Raw genomic sequence first — 5,000 nt, 5'->3', positions numbered from 1 at the left:
CTACTACTACTACTACTACTACTACTGTTATCACCACCACCACCACCACCTATACCATCGCCGCCACCACCGCCACACCATTACACTCAAAATGCTAATCGTCTTAATGATCCGTGAAGTTACATGTGGTGGTGTTAGGGAGAGAGAGAGAGAGAGAGAGAGAGAGAGAGAGAGAGAGAGAGAGAGAGAGATGAAGCAATAGAAAGATTAGAAAAAAACAGATAGATAGACAGATAGACAAACAAACAGATAAGACGCGATACGATGAACTTATTGCAAAAGAAAGATAAATAAAAGTAAAAAAAAAAACCATGAGGACACATAATCTTTAAGGAAGAAAACGCACACAAGTAAAGAAAGTGAGAAAAAACGAGAGATAGGAAAAAAAGAAGAGAAGGAAATGACTGACTTAAAGCGACCTAAAAAAAAAAAAAAAAAAAAGAGAAACGAAAGTGGATCTATCATTGAATAAAAAGAAAATGGAATACTAAATCATTCGGCAACCACATTTTCGCTGAACATATTATTATTGAAAAGAGATAAAATGTAAAGTAGTAATATTTTCCAGTTTTTTTTTTTTTTTTCTTTCCTGCAACAAAATCGTTCCAATCGTATAAAAAAAAGAAATAAATAAATAGAATAAAAATGTAATTAATTGTGAAGTTACACCTGAACCACTTTATCGGTGTGTGTGTGTGTGTGTGTGTGTGTGTGTGTGTGTGTGTGTGTGTGTGTCTGTGTCTGTCTGTCTGTCTGTCTGTATGTCTGTATAGGAGGAAAACAACTAATAAACAAGTAAATAAGAACACAGAAGTGGAAAAGAACAAAAAGGAAAATGAAAGTAAAAGCAAAAGGAAGTATTGGAAATGAAAATACGAAGAACGATAAAGAAAAAGGAGAAAAGAAATAGGAAGATAAAAGAAAGTAAAAAGCAAGGAGAACAAAAATAGTGAACGAAAGGAAAAAAAAGAGATGAAAAGAGGCGTAGAACTAAAGGTAAAGAAGATCAAAGGAGAAATACACATGAAATTCCTCCTAATTTTTTCATTTTCTATTTCCCTTTCACTTCCCTTCCCTATTTTTTTTCTTTTCCGCCTTTTCCTGTCGTGTTAGTGGGATCAGAGAGAGAGAGAGAGAGAGAGAGAGAGAGAGAGAGAGAGAGAGAGAGAGAGAGAGAGAGGTAATGTTGACGTGAACCCTCTTAGAATTAATTAAAAATGATGTAGAGAATGGTCCGTATCTGTAATTGGGGAGAGGGAGGGATAGAGAATAAGAGAGAGAGGGGGAGAGGAAGAGAAAAGAGAGGTAGAAAGAGAGAGTGAGAGAAAGTCAGAGTAAGAGAAGAAGAGGAGGAAGAAGAGGAGGGCATCTTGCTGTGGTGGCGGTGACGGTGTTGGTGGTGGTAGTAGTGGTGATGGTGGTGGTGGTGGTGGAGGGGTAGGGGGAAGAATAAGAGCGTGCAGAAAGGCGTGATGTGTGATTATAATGCAAGACTTTCTAGCAGCTGGTTGGCTTCTGTGGTGGGCAGGGAGTTGCTGCTCGCTTCATGGGGTTGGCTCGTGCCTTGCGCCTGCGTGGTACTCGTAAAGGGGATGGGGGCGTCTGGGGGAAGTAAGGGAAGAGAGGCGGCTACGGAAGGTGCGAAGAGGGTGATGGAGGTGAGAGGAATGCAAAGGGGAAGTTTTAAATAAGGGATGTGTGGAAGGTGAAGGGAGAGCTGTGAAGGTTTGGTGTTGAATTCCTGTCCTACCTTTATTTTTTGTGTTATGTGAAGGGTTGATGTTTTGTTTGTGAATCATCTGTATCTCTTTGTTCCTGTGTCTGTCTGTATGTCCACTCATCCAGCTCATGTACTATTGCAGACTGGCACCGCTTAGTGATGAGAGGTGCTAAGTTGAGGAGTTGCTGAGATGTTATGAGGAAGAGCGTCGTGGTGATGATGATGAGACTCCTGATTTGGATATTGAGATGTTGTGGTGATGTGGTGCTGAAGCGCTGATTGGGAATGGTGAAAGATATAAGGCTGAGAAGTTACAAGATACATTACAGACCACTGAAGAATTTTAGTGAGTAACCATTTTGGATACGGAAAGGTAAAAATAAAAACTTCCTTTTGGTATCATATAAAAATAGTGGAGATGGTAGACGTGTATTAAAGGTAGTGGTAGTGGTAATGATGGTAGTGGTGGTGGTGATAGCGGCAGTAATGTTGGTGGTGGTGGTGATTGTGGTGGTGGTGGTGATAGGAGTACAGATTGGCAGCAGAGGTGAAGAGAGAAGCGGCTGATGCATCTGTCACGATTCCGCTGATTGACCATAACATATCTTACACCCACTCACACGAGAGAGAGAGAGAGAGAGAGAGAGAGAGAGAGAGAGAGAGAGAGAGAGAGAGAGAGAGAGAGAGAGAGAGAGAGAGAGAGAGAGAGAGAGAGAGAGAGAGAGAGAGAGAGAGAGAGAGAGAGAGAGAGAGAGAGAGAGAGAGAGAGAGAGAGAGAGAGAGAGAGAGAGAGAGAGAGAGAGAGAGAGAGAGAGAGAGAGAGAGAGAGAGAGAGAGAGAGAGAGAGAGAGAGAGAGAGAGAGAGAGAGAGAGAGAGAGAGAGAGAGAGAGAGAGAGAGAGAGAGAGAGAGAGAGAGAGAGAGAGAGAGAGAGAGAGAGAGAGAGAGAGAGAGAGAGAGAGAGAGAGAGAGAGAGAGAGAGAGAGAGAGAGAGAGAGAGAGAGAGAGAGAGAGAGAGAGAGAGAGAGAGAGAGAGAGAGAGAGAGAGAGAGAGAGAGAGAGAGAGAGAGAGAGAGAGAGAGAGAGAGAGAGAGAGAGAGAGAGAGAGAGAGAGAGAGAGAGAGAGAGAGAGAGAGAGAGAGAGAGAGAGAGAGAGAGAGAGAGAGAGAGAGAGAGAGAGAGAGAGAGAGAGAGAGAGAGAGAGAGAGAGAGAGAGAGAGAGAGAGAGAGAGAGCAACCAACCAACAAACGGAAAAAAAAAGCACCAACACAGACAAGCAAACAGATCTAGCATCAAAATATGACACTTACAAATAGAGTAGAAAAAAAAGCAACGTAGGATAGCAGAACAAAACACCACCACCATCACCACCACTAGGCAGTATGTATGTATGTGTGTGTGTGTGTGTGTGTGTGGGTGTGTGTGGTGGAGCAGGAAGAGCCAGTGTCTGATGGAGCTCGCCTCAGGGTTAGTGGCACCTGGCAAGCCATTATGCAATCAACATCTCTTTCACTTTTAATTACTATGATTCTCCTTGTCGTCGCCGAGCCAAACGATGCGCTTTTTGATCTTAATTACTACGATTCAGTGGGAAGTAACGAAGGGGGGTCGGTAGGCTGGGGGCAAGAGAGAGTCAGGCAGGGAAGGGAAGGGAAGGATGAGGCGGTGATGACTGCTCTCTCTCTCATTTATTTGTCTGTGCGACCCCCCGAACTGGTGTTAATGGCGCCACACCACGCCACTACCGAGGAGAGAGAGAGAGAGAGAGAGAGAGAGAGAGAGAGAGTCTTTGATGCTACGAAGATTGGGATAAATAACACAGGAAGAGATTGAATGGCATGATTAGAATTTAGTCACGCATTTCCTTATGTGGCTTGTGAGGCGCACTCCCGGGAGGCGGGGTGCACCCAGCACTGTACGGGGTGAAGTGGCTGAGAGGAAGTTCAGGGAGGGATGCAGAGGAGGCTAGTGGAATGGTGTTTGGGGTGCGAGGGAAGGCTTGGCTTGGTGGCTGGTAAGGAAGGGGTGAGGGGTGAGGGGTGGGCGTGTCGCCGGCGCCACTCGTCAGGCGGCGTCAGCGTCGGCCACCCGCTGCTCCTCACGTCTCGTTGAATCAAAGCGAATGTTTGACGGGGAAACTTGAAGCGTTGTGTCGGCCGCCGTGACGTTAGCGGTGCTTCTACGCCGGACAATTACCCGCCGCGGCGAAGACGTTCCGCAGTGGTGTGCCGCGGAAGCCCGAGCGGCGGCGCGAGAGAATGCGTCAAGTTTATATTAATGATTATGATAATGGCAGGGACGAGCGCCCTCCTGCGGGGCGGCGCCTCATACGTCACGCAGCTTCTCTTCCGGAAACTGCTGGAGAAAGAATGCCGTGCAAAAATGGTCCGGAAATGAGGAACATACCTGTCGCCTGCTGATGCCGAGCGGCCATCTTGGTGTCGCTTATAGCAACATAACGACGTTACTCTTGCCCACACTCCCTCGCCGCGACCAATAGTTGTGGTCTGTTAACCAGAGAGTGGTCTTCTTGTGGCGCTTTTCTGCGGCAAGATGAGCTGTTGGAAAACTGTAAAAAAGAAGAGCTGGGGCAGAGAGGTGACCCGCGTGAGGTGCCTGGCGTTGTGCTCAGCCAGCAGACATCAGCTCAAAATACCGCTTATAGCCAAAGGATCATCCTCCACAACACACAATGGAAGGGGCGACTTCAGTCATATCATTCACGTTATTTACCCATCAGTTACCTTCACCTGTGTTGTGCACCTTTGTTGTTCCTACTGCTCTTCACCACCCAACATGCCGCCCCTCGCGCACCCTTCACCGCTCCCCTCATCACGCACTGTCCCTCACTAGCCAGGTGACGTAGCAGTATCGCCTGTACTGTTCACACGACACCTTCCCACCCACAACTCAGGGCCTACCCTCCCTCGTCCCCTCGCCTCGCCGCGCCTCGTCCGCCTCGTCTCCCTCCATTAGGATATTGGTCCGGTCACCTAGTAACCATACACGGCTGATTGACCATCCAGCTGACCATCCGGAGATTGGTCTCTCATGCTTTCAGCCGTCCCTCATGCACTCCGGCGGCGAGTGTGTGTGCGATGCTGCGACGCGAGGCTGAACGGGAGTGGGGAGCAGTGACAGGTGTAGCTTGGGTGAGATACTACGACAGGTGTGTGAGATGTAGTTGCAGGTGTGTAAGGCAGCGGACAGGTGCGGTGACAATACGTGATGCAGGTGTGTGCGGCGCTGTGACAGGTGCGGCCGCAGCTCCTGAGTCATG

The sequence above is a fragment of the Portunus trituberculatus genome, chromosome 46, assembly GCF_017591435.1.
Source record: "Portunus trituberculatus isolate SZX2019 chromosome 46, ASM1759143v1, whole genome shotgun sequence".
Lineage (NCBI taxonomy): Eukaryota > Metazoa > Arthropoda > Malacostraca > Decapoda > Portunidae > Portunus > Portunus trituberculatus.
This window is presented reverse-complemented; position numbering follows the sequence as displayed.